We start from the raw sequence: 13,107 nt of genomic DNA on the forward strand, positions 1-13,107 counted from the left end.
AATGGGGGATGGGGGGGGGGGTTAGGTTTATGCAGCGCCGAGAGGGAGGTTAGGGTCAGGCTGCGGAAAGGGAGGGTAAGCGTTAGAGTGTGTGTGTGCACGTGTGTGGGAAGGGGGGGGGGGGAAGGAGAAAGAGTCTTACCTCCCCCGTCAGGATTTACACTAGCGGGATGTCAGTGTCTGTATTCTGATCGCCAGCATACTGTCAACAGGGTTATCATACTGAATCCGTTGCCATGATGTGTACAACAAGCTGTATTGGGAGAAATACCGCACTGGTGGATAGAATATAATGAAGTAAATCAAAAACAGCCAAAATTCGTAGATATAAGGAAACGCTAAGTTTTCAAATATGGTTTGGCGGTGCACCCAGAGTCAATGAAACTTTAAGGAAACAGTGAGGAGAAAAAAGAGACTCTTTTGTGGGCGCACTCTTTACTATTAAGACAATTATATAATTAGAATACGGAGAAAATCTAGATATAAAATATAACTTTTATTAGCATCAGAGAATAAAAGGGTGTATAGTCGTCAAATAAGGTGACATTCCAATGTATACAAAAATTATTATGTTGATCCTCAGTAACACAAACTGATAATATGTAAATAATTGTACAAATAGTAACAGGTCAATGCTAAAATTAGCATAATTGGTCCCGATTGCATAAATCTGGTAGGAATGCCATGAAAGATAAATGAAATATAACGCCTAAGGAAGATTCTAGGGCTGCCTCAGCTGGTTGGTCCTATGACCGTGCCAAATCTAATTGTAGTGGTAATTTGCTCGCTGATTAAACAAAGAATAGAACAGGTGAAGAAAAGATAGCAGTGTGAATCTGCTGTCAGCGTTAGACTCAGAGCGTGATGGACCAATGTAAGCTCTACAACACCGGGTATTCCTCAATGGTCACCCACTTGAGTACTGACCCAGCCCGACACTGATTAGCTTCCAAGATCGGACGGTTTCGGGCGTTTACAGTGTGGTATGATAGTAGAGCAGGGGTGTCAAACACAAGGCCCGCGGGCCAAATCCGGCCCGCCAGACCTCGTCTGATGGCCCGCGGTGCCGCCGCCAGCCTTGCAGCCTCCCCTTTTTTTTTTTCAATGAATTTACTCCGTGCCTGCACGGAGTAAATTCATTTTAAAAATGGCTCAAGTTAAAAAAAAAAAATAATTTACTTACCTTCCGGGACCTGGCCCGACTTCTTCCTGCCCCGCACTGCTCCCTGGGTGTCGGACGTGACGTCATCACGTGACGCCCGCCCGACATCTCCAGGGATCAGAGGAGCGCGCGGACGCCGCGGAGAGGAGCAAGAAGAAAGAAGTAAAAGAAAGAAGTAAAAGGTAAGTAAAGTAAATGGAGGGGGCAGATGGCTGGGCACTATAAAAGGGGGCACATGGCTGGGCACTATAAAAGGGGGCACATGGCTGGGCACTATAAAAGGGGGCACATGGCTGGGCACTATAAAAGGGGGCAGATGGCTGGGCACTATAAAAGGGGGCAGATGGCTGGGCACTATAAAAGGGGGCACATGGCTGGGCACTATAAAAGGGGGCACATCTACTTGTCATTATTCTGACTATGTTTCTGCTTTCAGAGCTAGTTATTACTTACATTATTACAAAAAACAGTAATAATTGAATGCAGTGACATTAATTTATGATAATAAAGTGTGGACACATAGACCTACAGATACAACCGGCCCTTTGATGGGGACCAAACTGCTGATGCGGCCCCCGATGAATTTGAGTTTGACACCCCTGTAGTAGAGGATTGCGGATGACAGCGAGGGCTCTGGAATCACTGTTGAGAGTTCACTAAATATTTGGTAGAAAGATAAAGATGGATCTGCTGCCAATGTTAGACAGGGGTCACCCCTGAATCAGTGGTGAGAGTCCACGAATAAGAAATAAAGGATGAAAAGCCGATAATGGTACCAATCAACTGTACATGCAAATTAGTATATACATACCAGTTTATTACAACTGGAGTTACTGTTATGTATACACATTAACAAATGATAGAGAGTGAAGAATTCTTCACCTGAGTGCAACAAACCCAGTAACAGAATTTTGAAATGTAACAGTAAGGTTGCCAGTGCTCCCTGTTTGAGCTCAAAAGAGGAATAAATTATACTTTATAATTGTTGCTGATATTGGGTCACCCAGGACCCACTAACCTAAAGATCTGGAAATGCAAAGGAACATGGTATAAGGTTTTTAAATGTAACAGCAATGTTGCAAAATGCTCCCTGTTTGTGTTGAAAAGGGAAAAAGATACTTTGTAATTATTGCAGGAATCACAATCACAAAGGACCCGCAAATCTATGGATATAACTAACGTGTATCCAATGGTGAATGAATAACATGAAGTTGTATCAATTGAACCAGATGAAGAATGGATAATAAATACATATAAAGTTAAATAAATAAATACATATATAAGTAGATGTATAGTTAAATAAATAAATACATAAATGAATTGCCTGCAAAGCCAGCAGTTGATTTGGCGAATAATGAGGTAAAACTACGTCGTCGGGGTTGAATCTGTAAGTGGTATGATATTACCCGCAAGGTAGTCGAAGGAAAAAATGGTCCCAGATGTAAATGATGGTCCTGGTTCTCATAGAGCGTGCTGAGGTATGAAGTTCACATTCCAGGACATGCGGCACGTTCACCAAAGAGGATCGTTGAGATCGGGTTGTAATCAAAGGACAGACCTGATGATGTAACTCAGCAGGGCTGGTACGAACACTGGGCAGCGAGGCGACGGCTGAGAGTCTTACCTCCCCCGTCAGGATTTACACTAGCGGGATGTCAGTGTCTGTATTCTGATCGCCAGCATACTGTCAACAGGGTTATCATACTGAATCCGTTGCCATGATGTGTACAACAAGCTGCAGAGTGGGGAATACGCGATGTGTATGCTCCCACTATGTATTGAAGTGAATGGAAGCCGTCGGGCGCATCCATTCTAATAGGAGCTGGCTAGTGTTGTGTATGCTGCTGCGTGTCACGACTCGTACACATCGCGGTCATGCTACAGAACACTGCTATACGCAGCAACAATGTAGCGGGACACATCTGTATTGGACAAAAAAACTCATATGGCAAAAAAGATGCCCGGCGCTACCAGACTCTCACGGGACCTGGCGTACTGAGAGTGGCTGTTTGGCGTGATTGCAGCAATGATGATAATGGTTGTATACAAATGTATACAAAATCCATACATTTATTACTGGGCATTTTCCAAATCTTTTTATTAAGCTCCTACATTAGCCATACACATAATGCTAAATGTAAGATTTTGTTTAATGAATGCAGTGTGTATTTGGGCACTTTAAGAGCACTTCGCTAGTCCCGTTATTATGTATTCTTTCCTTCATAGAAGAGACAAAAGTATAAGTGCTAATAAAATGATGCATATCCTGCATACCACACACTGAGACGCATCAGGGCGCAGATCATTTCCAAATCTTCTATTCAAAACAACAATAATCCTGCAGGTCAAGCCGCCAGCTGATCTATATATACAGGACATGGGAATGTAGGGACGCTGACTAGGACTTTCACTGAAATGAGTAAGATGACAGAACAGAGTAAAACTCTAAACCCTATATCCTCCAGGATAAGAGCCAGAGGGTTGTCCTACAGTTTCACCACTTTTATCAGATAAAGGATGACCCCTGAAAGTGGCTAGATTAGCTTTATGTCATGGTGGCCCTGTCAGGGAACTGCAACCATATCCAGCTCTGTCACAGGCAATAATCTCCAAGGGAAAGGAATTTGCGCAGGTCACCAATGGTCAGAAAACAGGCATTCCCTGTATGAGCTCTAATGTCACACACACACACACACACACACACACACACACACACACACACTTCTGGAGACTCTGCACTAGGTGGCCACAGCTACAGTAATCTAACCTGGAACCAACATGGCAAACAATTCTTTACTTTGAGCTTACAATCAAACTAAATGAGCGCTTCCAAAAGATGCCAATTCTTGTACAGACCAGAAAATTAGTCACTGACCACTTCAGGATTGTCACTGAACAATACTGAAACCATGGGCTTGGTGCACTTTCAAAACTGTCATTAGCAAAAATAGAAGATACTGCTTTTGTAGATGAGGCCCATGTAACAAGTAAAAAAAAGTGCTCAATGTGTTCCATACTGAAGCAGCTGTAGGAAGTTTAGAAATGTTCTAAAATAAATAAATAAATGAAAACAAACAAATGAACACAATTGCCAATACAAAGAAGAATACAACCAAATCTGATCCATATACGGGCATTTAATGCTGATACACAAGCCTGGACAATACTTGAATACAAAATGTAATCTTGTTAGCTAATGTCCTTAGATGCAGAAAAAGCACTTGATTGTCTTAGCAGGATCTGGTTGGGATCCCGGATGCAACGTTAGTTGGGTTTAGGCTGCGGGAAGGAAGAAGGAGGGGGGGGGGGGGGGTGTTAGGCTGCATTCGGGATACCGCGGTCGGTATTTTGCCTGCCTGCATCTCAGCCACAACCCCCTCCATACTGGTTTTATGTATTTAATCACAAAGAACTCCGTACACTCAGGTTTGCAGATTGTGCATTAGCCCTAGTCTTGCACTACTCCCCTTTGCCAAGGTCGGTAACTATGGGATTTGCACTCAGCATTTCACCAGGGACTGGGGTGTCTCTGGCCTCCCTAATACTTGTTTGGCAATGGCGTCCCTGTAGGGCACTTTTACAGGCATTTTGATAGTAAGCACAAAATACGCCTATTTGCTGAAGACGTTTTACTGTCCTTGACTGACCCTGAATCTTCTCCGGCAGCACAACACTCTCAAGTCTTTATAGTGATATATATCTTATTACAAGATTAACATGTCTAAAAATTAGATTATTCTATTCCATTCCCCAGACACAGCTCTGCAAAATCTTTAAAGAGAGGTGCAAATACCCTTGCCAAATATTATTATTACTATGTATCTATATAGCACCACTAATTTACACAGCTCTGTACAGAGAATGTGTGTCATTCATATTAGCCCCTGCTCCATCTGGCTTATAGTATAAATGTGTAACACACAAGTGTACACACGAGGGTTCATTTGGTCAGAATCCTAGTAACCAATACACGTTTCCATATACACCTATCCTCAAACCATACCAAATAGCTCCATTTAACAACTTATCGCACAAAATGGCAAACTTGAAGCCAACGTAAATGACAGTAGCCCAATGTAGGAAAAAGAAGTGGCAAAACAGGGTAAAAAGAAGAAAAACAGGTCTAACAGGAGTGACCTGCGCAGAACATAGTTATGCCATATTCCATTGCTGCAAAAACAGTCATTCTATGGAGGTAATTCCGACCCGTTCGCACGCAGAGGTTCTTCGCAAGGGTCGGAAATGCGCATATGCGGCGGACGCATTGTGCACGCGCGATGTTGCCGGGCAACGCCGCCAGCCATAAATGTAATCGCAGCGGCGATCGCAGGAAGACGGACAGGCGGGAGGCGTTCCTGGGCGGATACTCACCGTTTTCCAGGTGTGGTGAGTCCAACGCAGGCGTGTCGAGGCATTTGGAGGGCGGAAGTCTGACGTCAGGACTGGGACCTTCATCGCTGGATCCGTCGCACTGGGTGAGTAACTGCAGGGCTAGTCTTGTTCTGCACAAAACTTTTTTAGCATAGCAGGGCTGCACAAGCGTTCACATACACTCCCCCATAGGCGGCGTCAGGTTGATCGCACGAGCAGCAAAAAGTTGCTACGTGCGATCAACTCGGAATGACCCCCTATGTTCCTAGTACACTATAAGCAAAACTGAGCAACAATCATACAGTCTGTGTAAAAAGGTGAAAGACAGGTCTTATACAAGTGACCTGCTCCACATGTCATTATGCCTTATATGGGACTTTATACCAATTCCTTTGTGCCAAAAAAAAATCCTAACTATCTAGTACACTATTGGGGGGAATTCAAACAGCCACAGTCATTTACTGCAGCTATCTGAAGCAGCGGAGCTATTCAATTACACCTGAAGGCAGACTGCAGGCTGCAGTTCATGGGTTTTTGTTCCGAGCTTGGTTTCAAAAAGAAATCTCAGATGAATAGCCTGTTTTCAAGTGCCACGACTGTGTTAATCCATAGGTCCGGAAATGTATCCCAAATTCTATGGGTTAATGGTCGTTGATGGAATAAAGATGCCATTTTTAGTCCAGATGCCATTAGCTATGGTACCCCCCTATATGTATACTAAGATTACATATTGAGAAAAAAGTAGCAGCACTTAGGAAAAAGTAGCAAAATTGAGGAAAGTCCGCAGCGCGGGAATCGCTACCTGTGGGTCACTCCAGGCGTCTTGTGACATACAGCATAACACAATAAGGATAGGTCTAGGAGGACACATCTGTACGTTTTTGAGTGTGGGAGAAAACCGGAACACCTGGAGAAAACCCACATAAACACAGGGAGAACATACAAAGATTACACAGAAAAGGCCCTAGTTGGAATTGAACCCATAAAGCCAATGCTGTGAGACCGCAATGCTAACAGCAGCACCCCCATGCTGCCACATCAATACCTCACAAGAACTTAGTGACCTCCCATACTTGTACACATAAATAAAGCATTAAGGCAAATTAATTAAAACAATGCTGGCAAACTGTGGCAATGTGGACCCTTGTCCCAACAACGCTTGGCCACATACATCACAGATTTTCCTTCACAGCCCTTAGAAAAACCTGCAATATTCTTCTATACCCCTGGGTCTAAAGCTGGTTACACATGGGAGCCGCTTGAGAGTGGATCCACCTTCGCACCAACAAAGAATATACACATACCGATTGGCCACTCAATATGTTGGTCCTCACATCACATCTGAATTTGCCTGGCCAGCTGTGACATCAGTCCCTGCAGCAAGTGTACCGGCGGTCTGCCTCACAGCCAGATGCAGGTGTATCAGCTGTACTACAGGGCCAATGTGATATGTCTGAACAATGTTGTTTACAGACATATCGGGTGCACATACCTGCTGACCCGTTGCAATATAGACGTTATGGTAAGAACTTACCGTTGATAACGTGATTTCTCTTATGTCCACAGGTATCCACAGGATAACATTGGGATATGCCGGAGCAAAAGCGGAAATGGCATCAAACGGTCACGAGCTTTCTGGCCTCCCAGGATGCATCGGGGCTTCACCATATAATCCCGCCCACTGACTCAGTCAAATCAGTTCTTTCCACAGCAATTAGGCAGGAGCATCAGGTAGAAACCTATTCAGGCGATAAGAACACACATGCACACCATTCCATGCAAGAGGGAAGAGATTTAGTGATTGTAAAGATCCTCAAATCAGGTGACTCAGGGTGGGACCCCTGTGGATACCTGTGGACATAAGAGAAATCACGTTATCAATGGTAAATTCTTACCATAACGTCTATTTCTCTGGCTGGGTCCACAGGTTATCCACAGGATAACACTGGGATTCCCAAAGCCAGTTTTAGTGGTGGGGACGCTCCTGATTACACAGGAGAACCTTTCGCCCGAATTCTGCGTCATGAGAGGCAAAAGTATCCAAGGCATAATGTCTGATGAATGTGTTTATGGAAGACCATGTGGCTGCCTTACAAATCTGTTCTGCTGAAGTACCCTGTTGTGCTGCCCATGAAGGACCTACCTTACGTGTAGAGTGAGCAGACACATTAGCCGGAGTAGGGAGATCTGCATGAGAATAAGCTTCTGATATTACCAATACCAAGAAATTCGAGATCTGTGTTTATACCAACAGCGCTATAGTGAATTGAAAACCAGTTATAATAAAGATATCACCATTATATCCCTTATTAATAAAGATATCACCATTACATCCCTTATTGGCGATTCCTGTGATAGAGTCTTCAAAAGGTATTGACTGGTGCGATTTCTCCAGGGTATGGTAACATGTAAAAAGACATGAAAACAAAAGAACCAATGTGTAGTAAATTCCTCATATACGTCAGATAAATCTAGATTGTTCTTTTTCAAGAAAGCTAGTGGTGGTTTTTAGGCGTACCCCACTCACACTTTAATCAACAATTTCTAAACCCATCAAGGTTTCTTTTTCCAATGCCGAGGCCTGATTCACTTGAACTGCACCTGGCAAATAGGTATGATCTATAGTATAATGGTGAAGCGTACCCCAAAACTCACACTCGCGAGAGGGGTTATAAGCACATCAAGGTATCTTTGGAAACTTGAAATGTATAGATGGAGCGTACCCCAAGACTCACACTCGTGAAGTGGATAAAAAGCACATCAAGGTATCTTTAAAATAACAGTGAAATCTGTGGGTCAACTTGTGCGTACCAAAACTCACAGTTCTTAATGTAGTTGTACTCCCATCAAGGTATCTTTTTAGGTTCCACTCCTCATGTAGTGTCCTTGGTGGTAGCAGTCTAGCCTCCCCAGAAAAGAACTCACTCTCCTCAGATGGAGGTAGGGGGGTACAAAAAGTGTTTTAATAAAACTCACAGGAGTGTGAGTAGTGACAATCTCTTTTCCGGATTTTTATCAGTTTTTTTCTTTTTTCTTTTTAGATTTTTTTCTTGATTTTTAACTAAAAGGGTTATCCCGCTTTCTCGGGACTCCCCACTTTTTTCCTTGCCGGCTCTGCTTAGGAATTGTTTTATTCTGTATATCGTGGTTTTTATGGACTCAATACAGTCTGTCTGCATTTGTGAGTTTATTAAAACACTTTTTGTACCCCCCTACCTCCGGATGGCTGTGATAACAAGGACCCTGCATTAGTAGATCTGGACGTTGAGGGAGCAGTATTGGTGCCTCCACGGACATCCTTAGTAGATCTGTGTACCAATGCCTTCTTGGCCAAGCTGGAGCTATTAGAATTATGACTCCCTTTGCTTGCTTTATTTTCCTCACTACTCTGGGTAACAGAGATATTGGAGGGAACAGATATGCCAGATGAAATTTCCATTTTACTGACAGTGCGTCTACAAAGATCGCTCTGGGATCCTTTGTTCTTGATCCGTACCTCAGAACTTTGTTGTTTAGATGAGACGCCATGAGGTCTATCTCTGGTAGACCCCATATGTTCACTATCGTCTGAAACACTTCTGGGTGTAATGCCCATTCGGTTTCCTGAATGGTGTGGCGACTGAGAAAATCCGCTTCCCAGTTCAGTACACCTGGAACAAACACTGCTGACAATGCTGGAAGATGGAGTTCTGCCCACCTTAGTATGGGAGTTACTTCCTCCATCAATCTTTTGCTGTGAGTTCCTCCCTGATGATTGAGGTACGCTACTGCCGTTGCATTGTCTGAGCGAATCTGGACTGGTCTTCCTTGCAGACTGTCCTTTGCCTGAACTAGAGCCATATAAATGGCCCTTATTTCCAACAGATTTATTGGCAGGAGACTTTCCCTTATGGTCCATTTTCCCTGGAACCAAAGGCTTTCAAGCACCACTCCCCAGCCTTGAAGACTGGCATCTGTTGTCAGGACTTGACATTCTTTTATCCAAAAGGGTCTCCCCTTGTTTAAATGGTACCTCTGTAGCCACCAAGCTAGAGACCTTCTTACGTTTACCGGAAACTTTATCATCTGTCTTTTTATTGTCTGATGATTTCTGTTCCATTTGGTCAGAATAAGGTGCTGTAGCGGTCTGGAGTGGAATTGCACATATTTCACCATGTCGAAGGTTGACACCATCAGACCTAACAGTCGCAATGCTGCATGGACTGACATTGTCTGAGTGTGCAACGCCTCCTGAGTCATGACATGCACCTTGACTATCTTTTACTCTGGTAAGAAAATTGTCTGTAGACCTGAATACAATATGGCCCCCAAATGAACCATCCGCTGTGATGGATTCAGAGACGACTTTTCCCAATTTATGAGCCACCCGTGTCTTTGTAGACAAACTACTGTCTGTTGAAGATGGCTCCAAAGTAATTCCTGCGAATGTGCTAGGATTAACAGGTCGTCGAGGTATGGAAATATTCTTATCCCCTGCTTGCGGAGATAAGCTGCCTTCACCACCATAATTTTGGTAAACACCCTGGGTGCTGTTGCTAGCTGTTGTTGGTAACATTGATGAGACCTTCCTATAGGCACATGTAGGTAAGCATCCTGTATATCCAGAGATACCATGTAATCTCCTGATTCCATAGCCAACACTATGGAGCGTATTGTCTCCATGTGGAACTTTGGAAACCAAATGTATTTGTTTAACATTTTGAGATTGAGAATTGGTCGGAATGACCCATTTGGTTTCTGAATGAAAAATAGATTGGAGTAAAAACCCTGTCCCCTTTGTGATGGAGGTACTGGGACAATCACACCGGACTGAAGCAATTTCTGAACTGCTTCTTGCAGGGCATTGGCCTTCGATTCTATACGAGATGGTGCTGGTGCAAAAAAAACTTTGAGGAGGCTGCCTCCTGAATGGGAACCTATACCCATGAGATACCACCTTCTGCACCCAAGCATCTGTCGTCTACTGTTGCCATGTGTGCGTAAAATGAAGGAGTCGGCCCCCAACCCTGGAATCCTCCAGGTGGAGGCCCGTCTCTTCAGGCTGATAGTTTCTGTTCAGGCTTGGAAGCTGGCTTTCTACTAGCCCATTGCTTCCTACCCCTGGCTGATCTATTGAACTGGGGTTGCTTAGGCTCCTCTTTCGCTCTGCCATCGAAATGACCGAAACTTTGAACCGCTAGTCTTAGGGTTATAACTAGCCGGAAAGCTGACCTTTTTGGATTCAGCTTCCGATTCTAGAATATCAGACAATTGTTTCCCAAACAATATATTTCCAATGAAAGGCAATGCTTCCAACTCTTTCTTGGATTCTGCATCTGCTTTCCAAGTGCGTAGCAAAACTGCTCTACGAGCGGCTACGGTCAAGGCTGATGCTTTAGATGCAATCGTACCCATATATATTGCTGCTTCTTCCAAATATTGGGCAGCTTGTCTTAAACGGCCTAAATGATACTCCTGCTCCCTATTTGGAGGGGAGAGGCCATTCTCTAGTTCCTCCATCCATTCTACCATTGCCCTTGCCATCCAGGCTGAAGCCATAGCAGGCCTTACCACTGCTCCTGAGAGAGAAAATATATTTATCAAGAAGCTATCTACCCTTCTGTCTGTGACATCATTTAGTGAGGAAGATGACAATGGTAAAGCAGATTTATGCACGAGTCATGTACTTTCGGAGGAACCTCTCTTTTTGAACAATCTGCAGCAGGAAATGGATAATAAGAATCCCATTTTTTCGGAATCTTATATTTTTTACTGGTCGTCGCCCAGGATTCTTCCATCATTTCCGTCAGATCCTCCGACGCTGGGAATTCAGTCTTAACTGTTTTTGTTCGTTTAAACACAGGTGCTTTAGATTTCGACACTGTTTTGGCTGTTTCCTCCAAAGAGAGAATAGCCTTCATTGCATAAATAAATTCAGCTACATCCTCTGAGCTGAAACTCTGCGATTGATCATCATACGAAGTATTTGAATATACTGTATCATCATCTGTTGTATCATCTTGTGTAGTCTGCAACATAGACGTATCTTTCTTAGTCTTACCTGTACCTTAGTTACTTGTAGAGGCTACTGGAACCAAACCGTAGGAAGGGAGCTGCATGTATGGGTTAATAGTGTAACCTATTCCCTGGGGTGGCACTGCCGGAGTTAACCTGTCCACTATTGAAGACAACGTCTGTGCGAACATACTCCATGGTGGCTCTGCTGGTTGTTGAACCAATTCCTGTTTTTTACTTTGCTGAAAAGCAAAACAGTTTGCACATAACCCCTCATAAGTGACCAACTGGCCTGTACCAATTAACCATGTTTTACAAGATAAACACGTTAGGGATGTAGGAATGCCTGATAAATTCTCCTAGTCACTTTTGCCGCTCACAGACATGGTAATATTCTGTTTATGACTACACAATTTGTGACTGAAAATCACCTATATATTGATATATAGAAGTGAGATCAATCTGACCACAACCGTGCACCTGAATTGAGGTTAAGAATAGGACTAACAACATAAAAAAGTCAGCACACATACTAGCAGTCAGTCACATGTTAAAACATTAAACACTGTCATATGAGAATACAATCACCATCATAATAACTTACAAGTAAGTAGGAAAATTGTATTTCTGTTTTTAACTGTTTTTTTCCAAACATAACATGCAGAAACAACAGTAATATACAGGTCTCATATGCCATATGTACAAAAATTAACAATTCATACTAACAAGTAGAGAGAATTTTTAGTACTGTATACCCTTCCTCCATAGAGCAGGATACAGGGAGACTCACCACACTTCCATATCCATCAAATACGCTCGCAAGACGCTGAGTGGATTCACACGCTACTGGTGTACACTGCCGTTCTGATAACTGATGAAAGACATGGACGCTCACTAACGGACACGGATGCTCAGTGAATGCCACGTGTATGCAGACGCTAAGGCCTGCGACTTGGGCCGGCAATTTCTAGTGTACACAACCGCAGAGTCTAAGCTGCGACCGAGTACCCTCGTGGTAGCGTCTGAGACGGAAGTGAGGTAATTCAGTTCATGGACGGGAGACGCGCGGAAACTGGTCATGAACTTGGGGGAGGGGTGGCCAGGAGAGCGTCTAATTCCCCACGTTGACTTAAACTCTAAGGATCGCGGCCTCAACCTAGTCCTGGCGCCTATGATCCCTAAGACAAAGCGCTGTCGCACCTAAGAGTGGTCGGCGCCTCAACACACTGTTTGTAGTCTCCACCAATACAGTGTAGCTGTGTCCGGAACCCCTAGTAAGAGGAAATCCATAGACTTACCTTCTCCCCATGCTCCGGCCACAGCCTGGTCACGTTTGCTGGACCTGCTAGAATCATCCGACACAGACGCCCGTCGAGACAGCTCTATACCGCGAAGGTAAGCGTTGTTGCGACCCGGTGTGGAGTTTTTGGAGCGACTCTTTCTAATGTGCGTTTAAGACGCTGTTAAGAAAAGTCACTCAAAAAAACATAGTAAGACTATAAAAATAAAATAATAAAAACTTCAGGCTGCTATTAACAGCAGCCCAGTGACCATGGTCCGGCTCCTGCCGCACCAAACAA

The 13,107-nt window shown here is 43.8% G+C and overlaps 1 protein-coding gene and 1 pseudogene across 3 annotated transcripts in view; both read right to left on the reverse strand.

Moving 5' to 3' along the window:
* Window positions 1–13,107, reverse strand: part of ARHGAP26 (Rho GTPase activating protein 26) — a 1,013,198-nt gene that overhangs the window by 173,554 nt on the left and 826,537 nt on the right. The window lies entirely within an intron of this gene.
* Window positions 879–997, reverse strand: LOC134937043 (5S ribosomal RNA; annotated as a pseudogene).

The sequence above is a fragment of the Pseudophryne corroboree genome, chromosome 6 (genome assembly GCF_028390025.1).
Source record: "Pseudophryne corroboree isolate aPseCor3 chromosome 6, aPseCor3.hap2, whole genome shotgun sequence".
NCBI lineage: Eukaryota > Metazoa > Chordata > Amphibia > Anura > Myobatrachidae > Pseudophryne > Pseudophryne corroboree.